The sequence below is a fragment of the Chlamydotis macqueenii genome, chromosome 26 (genome assembly GCF_036417535.1).
Source record: "Chlamydotis macqueenii isolate bChlMac1 chromosome 26, bChlMac1.mat, whole genome shotgun sequence".
Classification (NCBI taxonomy): domain Eukaryota; kingdom Metazoa; phylum Chordata; class Aves; order Otidiformes; family Otididae; genus Chlamydotis; species Chlamydotis macqueenii.
Window position 1 is genome coordinate 4,834,055 of NC_141581.1, and position 23,267 is coordinate 4,857,321.

General features: G+C 52.9%; 1 protein-coding gene across 11 annotated transcripts in view; it reads right to left on the reverse strand.

Moving 5' to 3' along the window:
• PTPRS (protein tyrosine phosphatase receptor type S) overlaps window positions 1-23,267 on the reverse strand; it is a 157,507-nt gene that overhangs the window by 109,467 nt on the left and 24,773 nt on the right. For 10 of the 11 annotated variants that reach the window (XM_086767711.1, XM_086767710.1, XM_086767709.1 and 7 more), the window contains exon 1: window positions 23,021-23,119. The exons of the other annotated variant lie outside the window; for it this stretch is intronic. The gene's annotated coding sequence lies outside the window, so the exon portion shown is untranslated. Of the gene's footprint in view, window positions 1-23,020; window positions 23,120-23,267 lie in introns of those variants that run through there. 11 annotated transcript variants of the gene reach the window in all.

Genomic DNA, 23,267 nt, shown 5'->3' on the forward strand with positions numbered 1-23,267 from the left:
GGCTGCCTTAAATATTTATGACAACGGTGGATTGCCTCTTTCCTCTCCCTAACGAGCCCCCCGCACGGGTCCCCTCCACACCAGCCCATTAGCGCCTGTCACTGCTCGGGCAGAAAGGACCGGTCTCCTCCCAGCACACCTCCAAGAGCACTGGCACGTCTCCGGAGCAGCAAGGCATGGTGCCAGGGTGGGATTTGATTTTGTTTTCCAACCTTCCCCCAACCCTTTCCCACTAAAGCCTCAGCTCGGGTTCTCTCTCGTTAATCTAATTGTTCTCCTAATGAAGATCTGCAATTCCTCAAACATTAATTACCAACGGCAGCGGCAGCAGCAGCTGTGGAACAAGAGCTCCCTGTTCCTAATAATACGCTTCACACTTTTGCCTGCCACAGCTCAATTTAGCTTTGCGTGCTTTGGCTAGCGGGAAATAAATAATCTTCCAGCTCCGGGGCTCTGCAGGCCGCCCCAGGAGGAGCGACACTCTCCCCGTGCCCAAGGTGCTTGGCTCCTCAGCCACCTGCTAGAATAAACCCTTTTTTTTTTACTCCACTTGCAGCTCCAGCGTCTGGCCGTACCTCCATCACGGCTCCGTCTCCACCAGACGCAGCTTTCCGCAGGTGGGCCCGCACCGTCCACGGTCCCGCGTCCGTAGGCCGAGCGCCGCCGTAGCGCAAGCAAACCAGCAAGAGAGCGAGAGGAAAATAAACACCAGCAGGACGGGCTCGGCTGGGGAAGGGGGAGAGCGGCTGGAGGGAGGGCAGAGCTCAAGCCATTGTTTGTTTCACTCACAGTAAAATGGAAAAATAAATGAACGGGAGGGTTTAGTGGTGATGATGAAACTCGAGCACGATTGCAGGCCCGGAGGGAAACACTCACACGTGTGCTCTCCGTGGGTCCCAGGCGCTGCCAGGGCTCAGGGGCCGCGGCACGGCACGCCGCGACCGGTGGGCTCACGGCGATGTGGGGGCCGTCCCGCACCCACCGGGACCCAGGAGGGCTGCAGCGCGCTCCCATCGTACCCGCAAAGCAGTAACGGCTTTGGCTACAGCCAAGGAGACAAAGGAAAACCAGACACTGGCTCCAGGGCCAGGTCCTGTCACTGCATTTCGGGGGCCAGCCAGTCTCCTCCGCACCCCTCATCCACCCCGACCCGCAGTGCAGCTGTGGAAAACTGCCGCCCGCATTCACGGAGGTCAATCCCTCCCGATCCCGGTAGCACCATCACCTCTGGCCCGCGGGGAGAAAGATGTGCCCGGGCAGAGGAGCGGTGCCAGCCGAGCCCGTCCTTACAAAAGAGGCTCCAAAGCACGGGGTAGGAGAAGCAGCTGGAATGACTGGAGCCAGCAAAAGCTGCAGCAGCCCCTCTCGCCAGCACCGCGCAGCCAAAAATACACAAGGGGAACAAAACAACACAAAAAAAAAAACCCCACAAGACTTTTCAGTGACAAAAGCAAACAAATAGATTTGTGAATAAATATTGATTTGACAGGAAGTCAGACAAACCCTTCCAAAAGCACCCGCTGGCAGCAAGCCCCTCTCCCAGCTCGACGAGCAGCCGCCGTCGTTTCATGGGTGCCTCTGCACGGCTGGCGGTCTGAGCTGCTCCGCAGAGCTTTGGTTTCCAGGAGGTACCGGTCTCCCACGCGCTGGGCACTGCGCACCGGTATCGTCTGGAGAGATTTCAAGAAATAAATGCAGTGGCCGGACGGCCGAGGAGCCTGAGGTCGGCAAAGCGTTCAGCACAAGGAACAAAAGATCCAGGAGGGGAGAGGCGGCCAGGCCACGCTCTCCAGCAGTATGGGCTCACTTTGGGCCAAAGGAGTTAAATTTTTCCTTCAGCCGAAGTGAAAAGTCTCTGAGTCAGAGACCCGGAGTAAGGGGGGCGATGGGACGCTGCTTCACGCTCGCTTTTTCCTGACCACAAACACATCTGCGCATACCCCAGTCCTTCACGGACAGGCACACAGAGGCCTTTCATCCCAGGAAAACCCTCACAGCACTGCTGCTCTGCAAAAATTAATCAACGTGCCCATATGGGGAATTTCAAGATGTGCTTTCCACTACAAAGCGGGCGTCTCCGGGGGAGAGACAGGCACCGTTTCACCGACGGCTGTGCTGGGATCGCGGGGTCAAGCCCGCGCGGGGTCAAGACCCAGCGCACAGCACGGACCTACCCTTCCCCTACTTCGCACAACTCTTTGTACCGGGTTAGTGAACCTCCCGCCGCACCCCGCTCTGCCTCCCGCAGCCCCCCAAGGGCCAAACTGCTGCTGCAGGGAGCACCAAGCACCGGCATCGCTTGTCTTCGGTGGTTTCCCACTCACCTCCCAGCCCTGCTCTGCTCATGGCATCCGACAGAGGGATCAAGGTGGCAGATTTCACCTGATTCACCTCCAGAATCACCATGCTAGGGGAAAAAAAACACTTTTTGGGGGTTTCAGGTCATTGCAAACTGGCTGGAGGTTGGCAGAAACACCCTGGACAAGGTCTAGATGCCGCATCCCGGAGCTCATCAGGCAGCGATCGCAGCTGACGCACGATTTCGGGCTGCGCATCCCAGCACAGATCCTGCATGCCTCCAAAAAAAAAAAAAACAACCAGGTTTCCTTTGTTCAGCTTCCTTCCAGCACAGCAAAGCAATCCCAGCCCCACGAGCGCCGTGAGGGGCCGGTGACGCCGACCGCAGCTTTCCTGCTCATTTCGTTTTCAATGAGTGAATTAGCAGGCAGCCAGCCGACTTGAACATCCCCTTATCTCTGCACCAAGCTCGCTGCCGAGGATTTGCATAATTTTAATCTTTCCCACCAATGAGCATGAAAAAATTAGTTTTCCACTATTTTATCTTCTATTTGTGTTCAATAAACAGAGCTGGCGGCTTTGCTCCATGTATTTATACTGGGAACCATGAGGAAGAAGGAGGGGGGGTGGAAAATCCCACATCTCCAGCCCTTGGCCAGGTGGAGGGGTAAACTGGAGGAAGGAGGAAGGTTCTGCAAAACTGCTTTCCAAGCTGCAGCTGGAGACGTGTTTGAGATGGAAGCCCACATTTTCTCACCCAATCCCAGTTTTTTCTCCAGTCCCTTCCCTATCTCCCGGCACCAGCAGCCAGGCTTCCTCCCATCATCAAGCCCTTTGATTTTCTTCTCACGCAAAGAGTTTGCTGGACTCGCTCTGGATCCCAAGAACATCAGGGCTCTGGGGATTGGGAGGGCCGTGCCTGGACAAGGAGGTCCCACCTGGAGAAGCCTCCTTGTCTCTGTGAGCAGTGAACCGTGCAAACGCGAGGACAGGGTTACGGCAGGTCCCCGCTCACGTTTCCGCACCTAACGAAGGTTTCAGCTCCCGTCCCGCAGCTGCTCAGCTCTGCGAGACCAGTCAGGCCCAGCAGCACCCAGCAGACCCAAAGCGCTGCCCTTCACCGTCCTCCCGGTGCGTGCGGCAGCAGCCCAACCTCACACCTTTCTCTTTGTTCGCAGGATCCGCCGTCCAATTTGCTCATGCTTCACGGAAGGAGGGAAGGGACAGGGCAGAAAATCACCGCTGCCAAGGCAGAGCTTCAGGTGTTCTTAATTCAATGCTTTCTCTAAAAGGACACACCAAAAAATAAGCTTGTCCATATAAAAAAAGGCACTTAAAAGAAAAAGCTCCAAAAAAAGAATGAGAGCATCATTTCTGGCAGCACGCAACAGCGAGAGACGCACGCCGAGCCCCACACCCGGTACCGCTGCGTTTCTGGATGACACATCCGACATCAGGGCTGCTCTGCAGAAAGAGAAAATGCAGAGAAAACCGAGGCTCTCCTTGTATGCACCCCACTCCTGAGCAGGGTGGAAGGTACAAGCACAAGAACACGTTTTACATTTCCTTCCTCCCTGCGGAGCCAAACGCAGGCTGGGACACACACCAGAGGTGGGGGGCAGATTCCCACCATCTCCAGTGAGCCTGGCCCGGCCTCTGCGCCCAGGGAGGTCCCAACAAGGTACCCCCGGAGGCAGGTCTGAAGGAAACCCCCAAAATGCAGGCACTAACGGCAGTGGGGTGGCTCACGGGTCTGGTCCTGGCCTTTATGGGGCCGGGGACCCCCCAGGCACTCGCTGGGTCCAGGCGGGGGTCCGGGCACTCCCAGCAGCCCTGAGGAGCCGGTTTCTCCCTCTCCCTCCACCCAGTTCCCTCTGATCCTGGCCTCCGCATGGCCTCTCCCTGCTACCAGCTCATCTGCACCCGGAGGTGCAATTACCTTCCATACGTTCTCTATTTACGCTCTAGGAACCATATAATCTTCTAGACCAAAAACATAATTAAAGAGTCGCAGCTCCCTGGAATGGAGCCCTCTCTCCTGCCATCGCTCTTATCTTCTCCAAAAATACCCCGGCCTGGCAGCCCCATGCCAACGGTCAGCTCGCGGCGGGGCTGAGCCACAGCAAGAGGTGCAGCCCTGCTGCGACGGGGGTCCCGCAAGGGGAACGTGCCCAAAAGCACCCACTTTGGCCCCAGAAAGGGGCTGCCCCAGCGGGAACCCTGTGCTCTGCACCCAGCCCTGCTCCGCTGCAGCCAGGGCTCCAAGGGGTTGCCTATGCAAGGAAAGGTTAATTCAGATTTAACTTTTAATGCGGTTTATCTAACCAATTTTAAAGCCTTGGGCAGACAGACTAATTGAGAATTAAGGGGACTTTGATGATCATTGCTCTTCCAGCAGAAGCAATCTGGGGTTGTACCCAGTTTATTCCAGGATGAATCCAGCCTTCCAGATGAGATGCAAAGGCACATCTGCACCGGGGAGTATCAGACCCCAAAGACACCGGCTTTTCCCCGCAGAACAAGCCAAGCCATGGCTGTGGGCTGGCCCCAGGAGGAGCAGGGCATTTAGGACCTTTTCCAGCCCGGGAGTTCCCCAGGCGCAGGAGGAGTTGACGCTGTGGGTCCTGGGTTCGGCGTGCTGCCCCTCCAGCTGCCGCGTTGCCAGCCGACACGGCCCACAGCCCAGCTCTCGAGGGGAAGGAAACCCAGGGTGAGAGACAGGGCTGGGGAACGGGAGGAACCCCAGCACCCTTGGCTCGGTACAGCCACGCACACCCCTGGCCTCCCCACACGCTGCTGTGCGCGCCTGGCTTGCAATGACACCCGGGCACCTTTGGTTTTTGGCTGGAGAGGGCTCGGTTAGGCTGGCAATTGAAGGCACCCCTCACCATCTTTAAATACGGGGATAATATCTTGCTCCTGCCTGTGGAAACAGTCAGTGCCTCTTTCCACCCCCAAAAAAGCCCACAGCGTCGCAGCAGGGCACACGTGCCCAGCGGCTGCAGATAACCAGACCCATGCCTGAAGACGGGAACACCCCACGAGAGCCGCTGCTCCCTGGGTCTCCCCTGCCCTCCTGCTCCCAGAGCCCAAGACACCCAGGACGCCGAGGCAGCACAGCCTCCACAGGCATTAGATGCTTTCCAAGAGGCAACCCAAAAAAGAAACCCTCTCTCCTGGTGAAATGGCAGCAGGAACGAGCAAAGTGAGAGCTCGCAGAGCCCTGCCGGCAGCACGCGTCCAGCACACCCACCCTGCCAAGCCGTGCCGTGGGCAGGGGGAACCGGGAGCCGCTTCCTCGGCGGGCAGCGCTCCATCTGCCCGCTGGTCCTGCCCTGCTCAAGTCTGCACAGACACGCGGGCTGGAAGCTGGGCCCAGCTCCCCCGGCCAGAGCAGCTGTGCTGGGCCCCGTCCAGCCGCTCCTCTGCGATGGCTCGGGGTCGCTGGCGGCAGACCTCGCTGGCTGCGGCTCCTTTCCAGCTCCAGTTCCCTTCATCTGCTTCCTGCGTGCAATGGTCGCATCCCCCAGCAAAACTGGACGGCTCCCACCAGGGCTCTGGGGGAAGGAGTGGGGTCTCGCAGCTGCTGCGGCGTTGCACGTGCGTGGGGAGGCAGAGGAACAAGAGCAATAACATGGGGAGGGTGGGGGGAAAGGAAAAAAAAAAAAGAGAAGTACAAACCAACTATGAAACAGCCCTGAGGAGAACCGCTCGCCCGGGCTTGCTGTAATTACATCCCGCTGCCGAACACAAAGCCCTTGGCTCAGTCCTCTCATAAAACTGGGAGAAGGAAGGTGAAAGAAATAAATTTTTTTAAAATATCCTGGAGGGTCAAAACAACCTTTTAACTTGTCAACTAACAAGTTCAAACAGGACTGCGAGTACTGCTTTCCATAGCTTCCAGGGAGAGACACCCAGACCAGCCATCCGAACTCCAGTCCCCCAGGCCTTTACGGTTTTTCAACAGCCAGAAAAATCAAGGTAAAGGTATTGGCACTCTACCCCAAAACCACTTCCCAGCAGAAGCACCAGCCTGGACACCGCGCTCCAGCACACCAGACAGAGCTGCTGAGCTCCAACCCCAGCTCCATCACCCCGTGTCCTTGGGCAGCTCATTTTGCCTTTCAGCGCGCTGCTTTCCACATCCTTCCCTGTAAGTACGCCCTCATTGCCCGCTCTCGCTCTCTGCCCGCGTGTGCCACTCCTGCTGCCCCACCAGCGCGCAGCCACGCTGCCGCGGACGCGGAGGAGAGCCCTGCCATCCCCTCTCCCACGTTCACACGCGCCTTTGCAAAGGGTTCAGCCAGATCAGTGCAAACCCCAATAAAAACACTTACTTTTATTTAAGAAACCCGCTCCTTGCAAACTCAGGGCTGGCGCGGTTTTAGCGTGAGCTCGTCAGAGCATTGCCCAGAAGCCAAAGTACATACAGAGTTCCCAGGAGCGAGGCGGTGAGCGAAAAGCCACAGGACCCCACAGGTTTTGCCTTCACTTGTTAATTCGCGTGAAAACGTTACGCCTGCTCTGATATAACCTTCTCCTGAGGTTGCTCAGCCCATAGGCAGCCTCCAAGTTACCAGCAAGCCACCTGAAGGAGGAAAAACCAACATCCACAGAGGTTTTTGTGCCAGCTTCAGGAAATGCAGAGTTTCCTCACTTGCCCTTGACTCTGCGTGCCAGGTCTGTACATCGCTCACACCGCTCTAGCCCTGCTGCTGAAGCCAGCGACAGAAAACCTTCTGAAAACTCACTTTGACTGAAGTGCTGGTAGCCCTCTCTGCACTGGAGCAGTCCTCATCGCCGTCCTGGCAGATGCCCTGATGGAGTCCAACACAGGGACGGGAGGTTTGAAAGTTCCTCCAGCACTGGGGAGGCTGAAGGATGCTCCTCTTCCTTCAGGGTTATTTTAGATAGAGCACACCAAGCAATCCTTCGCACTCAGAGACCGGATGTGCCCACCAGATGAAGGACCGGAGAGCCTGGAGGCAGGACCCTCAGGCTGCTGAGTCTGGAGGTGCCTCCCTCGAGAGCCCCGATGGTGCTGAGCATCCCCACTCCAGCAGACCACACCTTGAAGGGAGTCACCAGTTTGGGTGAAAGGTAGGTCTGAGCGACGGGTCTTCTGGGTCTACCCTCGGCGCGTGCGCAGAGCTGTGGGGATACACTGACGACACTTCAACAACAAATCTGATTTTCAGGTTCTGAAGTGATCAGAGGAGGGGTCTGATGAGGACTCTTCCATGTTTGTTTTCTGTGTTTTTCATTTCAGCCTTTTACACAATATTTACAAGGGAAAAAAGGTGTCTGAAGAAGCAGCTGAAAAACACACGCATTTTTGTAAATCCTCCCACTTCCAAGATTGTATCAACAAAAGAAAGGAGGAGGAAGAAAAAACATAAATAGGAGTTTCGCATTGACAGGGCCCCTTTGAACAATTTTCAAAGAGCTCCACTACCAGTTCTCCTATTTGATTTTGTTTTTGCAGAATATCTACAGCGTGTTCCTCCGTGCACCGAACGACTCCACCAGTTCAGGTCCCTTTTCTGAACTGCTCCTTGAAGAAAGCACCCCTGGGTCAGCAGCTACCACAGCAACCGCTTCAGATGTCTGTCCAGGACCGTGGCTGCGCCAGGATCTATTTCAGGGTTTGCTCAAGAGGCACTGCGCGGATGACGGCCTGGGATCGTACATTGACGCTGAAGATCCAGGAGCTATGCCCAGCCCAGCCGTGGATCTGCAGTGGCTGTTTCCCTTCAAGAAAGAGGCTGTCTGCCACCAAGGATATCCAGCATGGAGAAGAGCTGGGCCTTTCTTTTGGGTGGGATCATGATGAATGAAAGCAAGCAGGAATCTCGCACATCCACCAAATGTTGGCAGTTGAAGACATTTAAGGCATCAGAGCCCCTTGCTGGATGCCATAATTTCATTTTTAAACGAGTATTTCCAGGTATTCACCTACCACACTCAGTGCTCGCAAGGACAGGTAAAGCAAGAAGAGTCTCAAGCACCATCACAAGAAGACTGCAGAGACCAGGGAGAAATCAGCTCTTTACTCCTGAACCAAACACTCTGTGCATCATCAAAGCCAGGAGTTCCTTCATTTATTAACCCAAATCTAAAGCCAGGAACTTCACACACCAACTTTTCGGTGCAGGGAGTGGTCTGCTCTGCGTTAACAGCTTCACCCTGGTGACAGCAGCCCCACCCAACCCAGCGAGATGCAGCTCAAGACCACTTTGGAAAGGACCTGCCGTAGCACACATGCCCCTGTTCTAAGCAACGTTCAGTCGACACCACCATCCTCCCTCTTTGCAGGAAGCAAGAAGCCCATAATTCCAGCTACTCTGTGGCACAGACCGCTCTAGGCAGGGGTCGTTGCAGGAAAAAAGCATCTGCTGCCTGACCTGAAGGACCCAGGTCACCCTAGAGGTGTTATCTCCCATCCTTTCCTTGGCTACATTTCTCCACCTCCAAGAGAAAACTAAGTCTGAAAAGGGGAAGGGAAAAGAAGGCTTGTCAAGCCCAGGATTTGGGATTCTGTGGAACACAAAAGAGGCTGGGGCAAATCACCCACCAGCCAGACCAAGAAAAGTGGGAAAGCAAAAGGTTTGTTTTCAGGGAAGCTCACTCCCAGCATGACTGCATCAGAAGCTCCATGAGCTTCTCTCTCCTCCTGAAGCCAATTTGAAGACAGAGGTTGATGTAATGCCTCCAGAACTTCCTCTCCATCCTCAGAAAAAGAAAGAAAAGAAAAAAAATATCAACTTGCATGAGAGAGGCAGCCCTGGGACCCACGCTGCAAGTGACAGAGAAGTCCAAGGGACAACCAAGTTTCAGATTATGACGGGAAAGAAGAACCGCATACACATGAGCATAAACCGTAAATAAACGGGAAATAAATCCCATGGATCTGGTGACAGCAGCCCCCAGACAGATCTTTACAAATTGCCTTTTACAAGTAAATAACATTATATCAGGGTTTATGGGCTTCCATGAGCCGGGCACGGGCAGCGCTGGAAACACTGCAACGGCGTCAGTGAGGCAAAAGGCGAAACCATACGGATTCTCACGGAGCCCACGACATGGCTCTGCTCTACAGCGGCAGGAGAAGACGAGGAAGAGGAACGAAATACGGTCCAGCAGCCCTAGGCAGCGGGAAGCGCTGCTGGACAAGGTCATTCTCCATCATCCATCATGCCAAAGGGTCATGGAAACCCACGTGCATCACATCCCCACTTTACTCCTCCCATGGTGACTGCACTGGCCCAATAATCCTGCCTCAGTTTCCCCCTGTGCAGGCTGAATAGAGAACGCTGAAGAGCTATTTCACAACACCAAGTATCTAATTCACTGAAGACGTTTAAGTGCCTTGAGATTTCTGAAGGAGCTGCTATAGGGAAGGCATTAATTTAAATATCTAGTGGCACAGAACATAATGCCCGGCAGATTTTCTTCTATTCTTTTATAATAGCTTAATAATCCTCAGAATAGTGTCATTGTTAATACTTCTGCTGTGTATTTTATTAGGGCTTTTTAGATTGTAAAGTAAGGTAAACACTCCACATTTCTCTAGCACCTACCAAAGCACTTCTCAGAAATAATTACTTAAGCCTCACAAACACCCGCGTGGGGGGACCCTTCCTATTTAGAGAGGAGTGCATCATCCCCCTTCTCATCCAAAGCCACCCAAGACACGCGGAGGCTGAACGGCAGCAAAACGCGCTCTCCTCCCTCCTCCCCTAGACCTTCGTGACTAGTTATTGTCTCCTCTCTTTTCAGATCCACCGATTATTACAAACAAAAGGAGCAGATTCCCAGGCCCTGGCGCAGCCGCCCGCCAGCCCCAGCTCTGCAGACGCGCTGGCTCCAGCGCTGAGGGCAGGGGCTGCTCTCGCAATGGGTGCGGGCAGGGTACCGACTCGTGACCCCCTCGCAGACAGCCGCAGAGGAACCGGCCACGGGCAGACAGTGACACATCCTCTGGCGGGAGAGGAGGAAGACAGCAATTTATTGGTTTTTTTTTTAAGCTATGAAACCCCTGTGGCTATTAAAGACTGTCCATACCCAGACAGAGCACGGTACATGTCCCCTTTGCCTTCTGTTCTCCGTGACTGTAAAGCTACGGATGCTCCTGGGGCTTCCCACCCATACATCCCCACTCCATGCCTGCCGCTGCATTTACTGCAGAGCTCCACAACTTTCTGAGCATCTGCCATCGCCCCCATCATCCCCATCCCGAAGACGCAGCACGGAAGGACCAGAGAAGAGAGCAGCTTGCCCAAGCTCACGGAGGATCCCTGTGGCGTAAGGAGGAGGCTGAGGACCCTGTTATCCTCCTCCTGGGTCATGTTTCAGCCGATCGCGCTTGCAAGCTGGGCGGCCCCGTGTCCAACGCACCACAGTCAAGATGGTGGGATCTTCCAGGGCAGAGGCAGACTGAGCTAGTAAGGACAAAACAAAAGCTGGCGTACCATCGATTGGCAAATTCTCCTGAAAAGCACAGCGACACCAACGCTAGAGTAGGAGAGGAATGAGAGATGTTAAATGTGCAGGTAAATCTCAATCTGAGACAGGAGAAAAAGAGAAAAAAAGAAATAGTCTTATTTGGCCCTCTTGGGGAAAGAAAAAAAAGAAAAAAGAAAAAAAAAAAAGAGTAAAGTCTTCTAAGGTCTACACTGAAAACCAGGCTCTCCCCAAGAAAATGCACAGAAAGAAAAATGCAAGATCAGCCAGAGTCACTGATGGAGAGGCTCCAGGGTATAGCCAGTTACTGAAGTATTGCAACATAAAGCCTAAATTATTTATTATTATTTTTATTTTTCTGGAAAAAGAGAGGAACAACGCATCTCCTTCCTCAAAAATTAACAACTGTGCGACATCACCTCTGCATTGTCTCCCCGTTTTATCGCCACAGTACAGCACTGAGCAGATTCCACCCCAGGGCAGACACAAAACCACAGGGCCATGGTTTCTAATTATACCCTCTATTCTCAGGGAAATGGTTTATTTATTAGCTCTTTGAGCTTCCCTTTCATTCATTCTCAGTCCCAGTCCCGGCAGCGAGGGGCTCTCCACAAGAGAAAATTTATTAGTTTTTCTCTATTCTCCACCTTCCCGGCTCGGCGCGCTCCCTCCCAGCCTCTCCCTCCTCTCCCCAGTCAGCATTACAGGCAGTCTCATCACTTTTAATTCAATAACTTGCAGTATAATTACTCTGTAATAACACCATTATCTTAACATTTACTCAGCAGCTGTGATCCCCTCACAGCGAGGCGAGGAGGGAGAGGAGAAGGGATTCTCCAGGGAGAAGCGATGGGAAGAGTCGCCTTCCTGCAGGAGAAAGACCCAAAAATAAACCCCAGCGGGGACGGAGATGCTCAGCGAGGAGGTGCTGCGCCCGCAGCCCTGCCTGACTCCATCCATTTTATCTTCCTCTCATCAGAATCTGGCGGGTTTCGCACGCGGAGGAGACCGAAGGGACGCTGCGTACGCACAGCCCGCGTCTGCAATACCATGGAAGCCATTTAAGCAAACACTGCCCTTCAGAACATCCCTCAAAAAGCCCTGCTGTGGGGTAAACAGGCTGAAAATGGGGGTGGGCAACAGCAAAAAGCCCACCGAAGGATACGACTGTGCTCCGTACTATAGGAAACACGATCATCTCCTGCAAAATTCATCTGATGACATACAAATAGTAACCACTTACACATTACCCCAGCTATCGCTCGCTACGAACAAAAACTGCTTTAATTTTAACCCCAGCACCCCCTCAGAAAAAGGGTTTCCATATTTCACAGAGGCACATTTGGTAAACAGGGTAAGAAATGCTCCCGAAGCCAGAGACTAAAACTCAAATAGCTTGTGCAGCAGATGAGGCGGGGAGCAGCCCACTAAACATCAGACACAACCAACTCCAAGCTCGCACAGAAAGGCAGAATCTCAGCCTACAAGCCGTACCCAGCCCTTACAAAGAGCTTGGCTGCCGGCACCTTTTGCCTCCTTGCTGCGGTTTGATTTTCTACGATATTTAAACAAACAAGCCCACTGCATATTTAGGCAGAAATGTTCCTACACGCACCACAGAAAGAGCAAGTTACTGCAGCCCCTGCTTAAGCCAGCACAATTGTGAAGCCTGCAAGGTGAGGTCAGGTTCACGCAGCTATCAGATCCTGAAATCACACCCGAAACTCAGCACAAATACTGGCGTTAAAGAATAACTCACGTCAAAATGCATCTGTTTCACACACGTACCGCAGCAAAGGGGCAAACACAGTTTGTTTTGATTGATTATCCATTGTGTAATGCAGAGCTATAATTCCATCGAGCCATCAAAGTGATTGGGCAATTATAAAAATCGGGGGAGGAACGTGCAAAAGGTTTGTCGTTAGGAACTCAAAATGGAATCTCCTCAGATTATACTGCTGCATATTGGCTTGGTTTTTAATAACACACAGACAGATTACTTGGGTTTCAGATTTGCTTACATGCCTCTCTCATACACCAATCCGCCGGTACTGCCGATGACGGATCACATCGACGTTAATAAGACATTTTATGCTGTCTTCCACTCCACAGGAAATTTCCAAAGCAAACTAGGACTGAAACGCAGGCGGTGTGATGAGAATCACACCCCGTGCCCGATAACCCAACCCCTGCAAAACGGCTGAAGCTCAGCAATGCCAGCCGCGTGTAACGCCCAGGGAAGAGGAGACCTCTCCCTCTCGGCCGGGCTGTGATGAGGGATGGTGCAGGGAGCCCTCGGCACAGCTCAGGGTTCGTTATTTATCACGTTACATAAACCCTTCGCTACCGAATAGATCTTGTGTGCGGACATCATGCCATGTATATATGCATTATCATAATTACATCTACAATAAAGTAAATCAGACAGTTTACGATGCATTACCCAGACACTGTTAGCAAGTTTTTACACCAATTCAGTTCAAATTTAGTAGAAATGACAACCCCAAGCTCTAGGACGTTCCCGACGGAGGCAGCTGCTTTAGGAGGTTTGACTCCCTGTATACTCCCTCCCCGTTCCCCCCCCTGCGTGACTGCGACCCCAGGCGCCGGGGCACAGGACAGCCCGTGCCAACTTCCCCACAGCTCATCCTCTTCCAGCCCAGAGGAGGAGCAAATCTCCACACCCGAGCAAAAGGCACCAAACGCGCAGCCTCACCGACGCGGGTGTCAGCGGGCTCCGGCTTGATCCCACCTGCAGAGAGCATCCCTGCCTGAGACACAGCCCAGCTCCTGCCTTCAAAGAAAAATCATCACAGATCTGTAAGACTTGATGGCAAAACTCTCCCCGTCTCCACCACAGAGCAGATTTCACCTCACTGCTCTGCTCTCCCAGTCCAGTGCAGGGAGAACACCACTGGAGTCCCTGTGATTATTTCCCTTTTTTTTTTGTTTTCTTTAAAGATAAAAATGAATCCAACCCCTCTGCTTGAATTGTGGGCCCTAAATCAGCATTCATAATCTGTCTTTTAGACTTTTTGGGGGGGAAAAAGGAAAGAAAAAGCCATGCTGAGCTCTGCACTGAAAAGCCACCTGAGATAAAGAAGCACTGAACATTTTGCTGCTAAGTGAGAAAAGACTACAGCTTTGATGTGACACTTGGCTGTTTGCTGGCACTATAAACTGTTGCACACTAAAAAAGTTTGTTAAATGCTCCATAAACTTTAACACATTACTGAAACACTTCGAACCAAGAATTTTATTTGGCTATCCACAAAACTGCGCTTCGTCACAGGCAAAGAACAGCACATGTCTATTTTTCTCTAGAATTTACAGGCACATTTTAATTTCTAGAGCTCAAAACAGTGAAACGAATACAGGTAGATTTAAGAATTCCCTGAGAAGAAGGCACCCATGCCACGTTGAGAGCTGAAGCCTCTAACAGTGATCAAGTCTTTGGGGTTCATCCCTTCTCCAGTACCTCTGACCTTTATGTTCTGAGGAACAACCGACCCCTGGACATCAAGCAGCGCCCAGAGAGCAGTGAATCACTAGAAAAGCTCCCTGCAAAAGCAAATCACAAGGAAAACAGCAGAGTGGAGTCCACGCTTCATCTTTCCCATGTATTTGCCTAGACTTGCATTTCCAAAGCTATTCCAGGAGATGTAAACCAGGGTACCAGCCAAGAAGCAAAATGTATCCTTAAAATAAATCCCCAAATGTTTTAATATTAATGTTAATTTCTCACCACAAAGAAAGCAGAGCCTTTCTCACGATTTTGACATTTTCCCCCCAGATCAGGAGAGAAGACAACCAAATCCCCCCAGGGTAACGAGGTGTGAAGCACCACACGAGCCACCCACAACTCCCATCCCCGCGATGTCCGTCAGAATTTCACACCAGACCCAAGACATTTTCCAAAGGAAATTTTTATTCAATGAAACTTGCTGAAAAACCTAAAATCCACCAGCTGGCTTAAGCATCATTGGCTTTGCATAAAACCTAAAGCCACTTCTAACATGTCACTCATCTTCCCTATTCAGCCTGAGGGAAGCCGCGCGGCTCCCCGCTTCGGGACGGATACAGATCGGGACAAGTCGCCCAGAGACAGAGCGGGAACGGTATCAAATCCACACCCCGCATCCCTGCGCGCGCACACGGAGACCGCGGATGCAGGGCACGGAGGAGGGCACAGCCACACACCCCAGCCCAGCCCCGTACAACCCATCCGGCACACGGGCGGTTGCGATTTTCTCCCGGTTTATAGCAAGCAGTTACTCCACCAGCAGCGCGAGGGAGAAGCAGGGATAGAAATTCATTTTGAATCACAACTATACCTGGGGCTAAATCATTCGGGTGGTGCGATTTACACATTCCCACCTCTCAGGGCAGTGCATAAAGCACAGCGCGGGGCCATCATTCATTTCAGGACATTGCTCCGGAACGCGCTGTCAGGCGGGTGTTTCATGGCACAGGAGCAAGGCTTGCTGCGAGGAACCGGGTGCACTCGTCGAGGAGCACGTGGTGCTTCGCGTGACGCTTCGGTAAGAGAAATGGACTCCTGGTAATGGACTACAATTCCTTCCCCTCCAGGAAGGCAGCGCTGCAACCATCAAACACGTCAGGCTGGAGGCAACGGTGATTCATCCAGCCCAGCACACCGTCACCAGCAGCGCCCACAAGCAGATGCTTCAGAGGAATCACCTGTCTGGGGGAAGTTTGCTCCTAGCTCCAAGCTACCGCTGCTTGGCAGAGGACATGAAGCAGGACTGGATCAGGTGGGGGACCTCAGAGGAGCGCTCACCTATGGTGTCCTGCAGCCTCTGAGACACCAAACCCATTAACACAGAGAAACAGCCGTAAATAACCACGTTTTCACTCCTTGACACACACTCAATGCACCAGGTACACGGCAGGGACAGCACGTGAGCGTTCCGAGGAGAACAGGGTCCGTCAGACACCGCAATACAGGGGCTGGGAGATGGGAGCCCACCTCCAGCAGCAGTTACCCCACCTGGGAAGCCCGGAGCAGCACAAACTTCTGCAAGGTGTCCTCCTGCCTGCGCGTGTGGGGCTGCGGCCTTCAGCCCCAGCACAAACGCCAGGTCTCGGTCAGTGCAATAATCCTCTGAATTTGAGCAGCTCCCATTTCACAGAACAACGCAGCTGTTCACTTCCCTGCACGCATCTTTACAGCGAATTCTTCCCTCCTCTCTCCCTCCCCCAAACTTTTCTGCCTTTTGCTCCTCAAGTTCAAATAAACACATTTTCAGGATGGCAGTTGTAACTTTATCCCTTATTTTCCATTTTTCTTTTTTCAGACCAGCGTTTTAAGACTTTCCAACCTTAGAAACCTTGCAGACACAAGACTTGCTGCACTGCCATGGCCCTTAGCCACCACTTTGCTCAACACACAGAAGAAATAAAAATTCTGAAGACAGTTCAATAACCTTGACATTACAGCTACAGCAACACAAGGAAAGACCAAAGCTCCCCCAGTCCAAACCTCCAACACCCCTCAGGTGTCTCTCATGCTTTGCAGAACCTCCCTCATCTCAGTCCCAAAATTTCCTTCATCACACGTGAATTTGCTGCTCCTCATCACCTCCAATTTTCTCCATTTCTGCATTTCCACATTGCCCACGTCTGGCAGGCAGAGAAGTGCTGCACGCGGGGCAGCTGTGCGTCTCTCCCCGCACAAAACAAATCCAGCCCGGAACAAAACCCACGTCTACAGCACACGTGTGTGCACGTGCAGCCCCAAAACGTGAATCACAGGGCCGTACGTGCCTCCCGGAGAGCCGACCCCACTGCAGCAGCGTTTCCAGGAGGCAAAGTCAGCAGGTATTAAATCTTCCGGGCAATTTTTACACGTGGGTTTGATCCTCAAACACGGCATTGGTTGGAGCTTGGACTTCACTGTGACTGTTCCTCAAGGTCCCCATTTTGGCCAGTTCCTGGTGGCCCTCACCGCCATGCAAACCCCCCTGCTCTTGGAGACAATGGACAGGGCATTCCAATCCACACACGGACATTTCCCAGAGTTTTTTCTACCAGCAAAGGACTGGTAGGACTGATGCATCCCAGCAACATCCTCAGGAGTCTGGTCCCACCCCAAGAAAACCAGCAGTTTTCCCCTTTCCGGGCCAGAGCATATTGAAATATCCTCCCTCAGGGGAGGCTTTAAAAAAAAATAAAAAAAAAAAATCAGGATTTTCTTTCCTGCTCCTTCACCCAGGGACACTGGGGCAGAAGACACCCCACATCCCCCTCCTCCTGCCCCAGAGGCTCAAAAGCCGCCAATTCTGGGCGCAGCCCATCTGGTGACCGCGGGGAAAGACGGATGGACGGGGACGTGCAGCCTCCCCAGATCCTGTAACAGAGCATGGCGAGGGGCTGCCGCTTGCTTCCTTAAGTAAAGGACAAAGTTTTAATTTAAGCTGATCTCTGGGGAGAGGAGGAGGTTATTGAATCCATAGGAAGCAGCAGGGAACGAACCAAGCGACCCTGAGGCCAGGCACAAGCAGGCAGGATTCCCAAGGGTTACAAAGCTGGGGGACAGACCGGCACCAGATTTGCTGTGGATTTTTTTCATCCCCCGCTCGGGACGCACAGACATTTCCCTTGTGCTGCCGTACAGAGCAAACAAATGTCATTTCTTCGGGGAAACTGGAAAGGCTATTTTCTTCCCAACCCTCCCCCCTGTCCGAACTCTCTCCCCTTTGCAGCTTGCAGAAAAGTGCCCCTAATCCCCCAATTCTCTCTCTACCTGCAGCAAGAGCTGAAACCCTACCCGTCCCTTCGCCTGGCCCTCCGACCGCACTAATCCATCAAATTCCCTGGCCCCGCAGCCCACCCCCAGCCCCGACAGCAGCAATCCTGGCACCAGATGTCCACTGACAAAGGCAGCGCCAAGCATCAAAAAGCAATCGCCCCATCAGCCCTGTTCCGATGAGGCCCCTGGGCAAAAAGCGAGTTCGAAGCGCGACAACCGAGCATCCTTCCGCCGCTGCACAACCCAGGCACCACTGCACTGGAGAGGGGCTGCATCCCTCACCGGGGGCACGGTGGCACAACTCAAACTGCATCTGAGCCCACCGAGGGGTTACAATCCCCCCCTCCTGGATCAGGGATTTAAAACAGGGGTCACTGATGGAAAATAAAGGGGATTTTATTTAAAAAAAAAAATCAAAACCCAAGCAAGACATCTGTGCTCTGTCCACACGACGGCTGAAGCAGCATTAGCAGCGACTTTTGTTTAAATACGACTGTTGCAAACCTCTTCCCGGCATTCTCCTCACCGCCTGCCAGCAGGATTTTGCTAGCCAAACCACGCTCCAGATTAGCCATCTGGATTATCTGTATTTGCTAAACCTGACCGCAAGACCGGCCTTTAAAACAACACACCCATCTCCAGGGATTTGTTCATAGAAAGAAAACTGGGGGGCGGGAGGATAATCTCCACTCTTTACTCTCAGTAACTTTTCAAATGCACTGATTTTTCACTATTTCCTCCCTTTTCCTCCTGTTTGTAGGAGTTTGCTGCTATTGCTTCCGGTATTAGGGCATGCTACTTACATCAGCCTCTCTGCCGAGTCCCGCTGGGCGCTTCACACTCTCAACCCCCATCCTTATTTCACAAATGCAATTCCAAGCTTTCCCACATTTCCCGCAGAGAACGGGAGAAGCGACGTGCTGGCACGCACAGACCATCCCAACACGGCGCAGGAGGGACAGGCCGGGCAGGCAAAAGCCCCACCCGAAAGCCATCCCGAAAAAACCTGTGTCAACGGAGCCAGCCCAAGAGCAAAACCCAGCGCCCTGCCGAACAACAGCAACGCCCCGTTTCTACAAGTAATTATTTGCAACAGCCTCCCCACTCAGCTTTTGAAACGGCTCCAGCTGATGGCTTCCCCGATTTGGACGGGAAGAGCATCTCTCCCGCCTCCCACACCCCGAGCATCGCTGCAGCCCGGGGACAGCCCCTGCCCTCCCCAGCCACCCACGCTCCCACCCGCTCCGCAGGCAGGGACCGCACAGGACAAATCCCCGAGGCGAGGAGGCTTGGGAGAAACCTGAACTGTCGTTTTCCCTGTTACACCCAGGTTTGGTGCTGCTGTTGCAGCATCATTTTATTTACGGTATTATTTCTGTTGTTATAACAATCCTACATAAATTCCGCACACCGATTCCGTAACAATACTCGCTGCTATTATAATAATGATCCAATCTGAACGGCGCAGCTGCCATTATCAGAAAATCTGTTTGTAACAGAGAATCAACTGTAAAAAGAGGCATTACGCCCAAATGAACTATTTAAGAATTACCATAAACAGGGGGCTGGCCTCAATTCCCTGAGCTGCCAGAGGCTGCTTCCTGCCTTAACGTAAATAGATAGCAAGTCAAAATTAGCAGGTAAGTCATCCTGCAACTTGGGAGCTGATGCTGAAGCCGAGCACCGTGCGGCTTCCTCACATGAATAAAACCTACGGCACAGATTTTAATAAAGAATTTCTGCAACACACTAAGTGCTAACAAGAGCACCAATCGAGAAACCGAAAGAGAGCCCTACAAACCCACTAAAAAGTTACTGGTAAATAGAGAGGAAGGGCTGGACAGCTTCTTTAAGAACCCAAACGCACCCAAGCACACACGAGCTCATGCAGTTGCTCTGGGAATGGCAGAAGATGCACGGGAAAAATAAAGGCGTTGTAGGGTTCAGTCTGGTAGATCTCCATCCCTGCATCAGCCCGTGCACGTTCACAGCTGTAACAGCTCCCAGGTGCCTCCGCATTCAGCAGGTTTCACCTACCTCAACAGTTATTACTCCTACAAAATAGTTCTGGAAGGGCAGCTACTGCTTCAAAGAGAGCTTCTAACAGATGTTTTACCACCGTCAGCATCTGAACAAACACGGTGTCTCACACCTTCCACAGTCCCTAATTTTACCAGTTCATTCCTCACACCCACAAACGCAGCATGAAATAAATTCAAACGTAACAACATTACACCTCCCCGGTGCCAGAGGACAGGCGGCAATCTCTGCCGAGTCCGACAGCAAAGCCTCGCACGGGAACAAAGCATACCTGGGGTTCAAAATCTCTTCAGACAGAGGGCAGAGGATGGCTTGGAGGGAGTGGTAATGGGTTTGAGTGCCTTTCATCTCCAGGTGACTGGTTAAAAATTCAGCCCAGGTGAGCAGCATCTACAAAGTCCTTCCTACACAAGGGCTGTGCAGAAGCCAGCATGAAATGAGTAAGTGGCTTCAATCCAGCTCTTCGCAGACCGGTGTCAGACAGCTTGTCACTCCCACACCTGGCACCACGGGGCAGCCCCCAGAAAGGTACCAAGGATGGGATGGCGCAACCTCAATTTTCTCCACTACGCGTAGCTGGGTGACACCGGCGCTGCTGCTCTTTTTTGGCCCACGCTCACACGCAGCAGACAGGGACGCAGAAATGAGAGATAGCGGGTCTATTCCTGGCTTCGCTGCCGACCTGCCGCGGGAGCCCGGGCAAGCCTTGCTACTGCTTCTGCCTCGTCTCTTTTCAGCTGAACAATGCAACTCGTGGCACTTCAGCGCTTTTCACTGGTCAACCCTAGAACGCTTTGCAGAAAGGAGTTACGCATCGCTATTCCCATTTTACAGACAAGGAAGCTAGCAGATTGCCATTTCCCCAAGGCTGTTTTTCTGGCACGCTCCTTAGAGATTAAATCTAGTGAAATAGCTGCGCTGTACAAGAATCTGTACCCACAGGCCAGATTCAACAGTGAGGGTAAAGAGGGTGTTTGAAACTCGCTGTGATCAAGGTTAAGAAACATAATAAAACACCATATCCTGCTTTTCCAGCTCTGCAGGGTAATGAGGGATTTCCTCATATACCTGCTGCAACTGTCACCCTCACAGGAATTTAGAACCTAATAGGAAATTCACTGTGTCTGCACACTGAATCTTCAGATGGTTTATTTTGGTACCTCCACCTCCCAAAAAAATGACACATATCTCATCCGAGCCAAAAGCATAATTGGGCCTTCTCTTGTTTCAACATCTTTGAAAAATCACTGCTTTGGCTTTTGGCTGCAGGAGGAGGTTGCAGAGCAGCTGCCCCAACTCTCCCTTACTCCCTCATTTCCACTGTGACTGGCAGAAAGATTTGGAACAAGCATCCGCACCTCTCCTGCAGGTGATGTACCTCTTTCTGCACTAGGGATCAACGCCACGTTCCCAAGATGATAGAAGACACCTTCCCTGGCAGCTTCTTGGAGCAATAAGATGAAAAGATGGTGAGCATTACGGTTTTTACTCCAGGGATGTGAAAAGCAAAAGAGGGAAGCGCAACTCCGGAGCTGCCGTCCTCTGGGCAGATCCCTCCTCCGGCACAGCTCAGCGCCTGGTGGGCGACCACCTCGCTTAGCCAGAGCTAACGTCTCAGCCAGCCTTACTCACCGTCTTCGAGCCCACGTCGCAGCACACTCCTCTGCAAGAAGTGAGAGGGCGGCGTGAAAGGCACCAATCAACTCCAGGCGCTCGTTATGTTAGAGAAAACGTAAATCATGAAGAAACTGTTAAAATAGCTCCATCAGCTCAAATGCCTATTTTTCACTTCCTCCTTTTTGGTGAAAATAAAACAACCCCACCAAACCTCAACCAGTAGTGCAAGCCTGTAAATAAACATTGCCCTTGTAAAATGCCAGGGCTGAGGAGCACCTCCGCAGCCAGAAACCGACCAGCGGTGGATTACAGACGTGCACCCCAGGAACACTGAGCTAGTTACGAGAGAAGAAAAATTTCCCAGTGCAGGTGGTTTGTTATTCTCAGAAAGTCTCTTTTCAGCAGATGTTCCTCTGTTCTGCGTGTGGCAATCCCAGAGCACTTGAATTTGTGATTTCTCCTCTGCTAAGTGACGTTTTCAGGAAAAGAGAAATTAGAGGATAGCAAGATGCTGCTATACAAAGCACAGGCTAGAGAATCCTTTTTTTTTTTTTTAAGAAAGGAACCATAATGTTAACGTTTAAAACTGCTTTTCACATATAGCAATGATCAGCTCAATCTTTACATTTTTTTCCTTAACTGCAGGAGAGTTCTCCAGAAACAAACAATATAAATTTAAATTTAATTTCAAGCATTGCTTTAACTGCCTTGAGTCAGACCAGCTGCTGCGAATTTAAAGTTAGAGCCTTGACGTAAAAGTTACCTGCAACATGAAAGTAGTTTGCCTTTGCCAGAGCGAGAAAGAAATCATAAAAGGATAAAATATGGCCATTTCTCAGGAAAGTTCCAGCTACACAGCTCCCGTAGCAAAACGGAGCATCTTTTTTCCCTCTTGCAGTTCTAAAATTACATATTTTAAACAAATTTGCATCTCGTGCTTGAGCGAGTATAAGGGCTAGCAAGCAAGTCATACAAAACTGAGAAAACAAGTTATATTTTAATTCTGGGAGCCGAGCACCGAAGTTGTGCGATGTTTACAGTGAATAAATTTTGTATGTTACTCAAACGCCCAGAGCCCGCGTCCTGCCCGGAGCTGCAGAGAGCATCGTGCAGGCAACTGCTGCAGACCTGGGCTGCCTTTAACTCGTGAAAAAAATAAAAAGCATTTCCAGTACAGAAAAAAAAAAAGCAAACGTGTAGTAAAACGGGTAATGTGGAGAAAGGGGGGAGCTGGAGAACCGGCCCTTCGCAGCGCTCCCAGCGCGAATGGCGGGTGCTGGATGCCGGTTTTACACTTTGTCTCTTGTTTCGCAGCAAAACTCTGCCGTGAGCCGTTGGCTTGAGAAAAAGGGGGAGAAGAAAGGGGAGGAGAAGGCGGGGAGTGTCCCCTTCCCAACTTCCAAGCCCCCCAGCCCCAGCCAAGCGCTCCCCCTCCACCTGAGCAACGCCACCCACCGCGCCGGGCCCGCGGCCCCGGCCTGGCCGGGAAGAACCCTGCAGAAGCCGGTCCGTTAGCGCTTCGCCATCGGCGGGAGCCCCCCACCCGCCACCGCCCCGGGACCCCCGCGGCTCCGCCTCGCCGCTCCCTCAAACCGCGGGCCCGCCCCACGCCAGGGCCCGGCCGCGCTGGATGCTCCCCAGAGGAAGGGGCTACGGAGGGGGGGGCGGCGCTTCCCCCGTCTTAAAATGAATTTTAAAAATAAATTTTTAAATCAAACCGACTGTCTCGAGGCTCGTTTCGGCTCCGGGGAGGGTCTGGGGCGTGAGGAGCCCCTCGGCGCCCCCGGGGACGGGGGGGGGGAGCTTGGCGGGGCAGGGGCAGGCACTTACCGGGAGGGGACCGGCCGTCCCACCCGCGCCGCCCTCGGCACGGCGGCCCGCGGCGCCTACGGGCCCAGGGGCGCCGCGACCCCGCCGAGCAGCCCGCCGCGGCCCGGGCGGAGGGAGGCGGAGCAGGGGCGGGGCCGGGCCGCGGGGCAGCGGGGCCCAACCCGAGCCGGGGAGCGGAGCGGGGCGGGGGGAGGCCCAGGGGGGCAGCGCGCCCGAGGGGGGCGGGAGGCCCGGGGCGGGGGAGCGC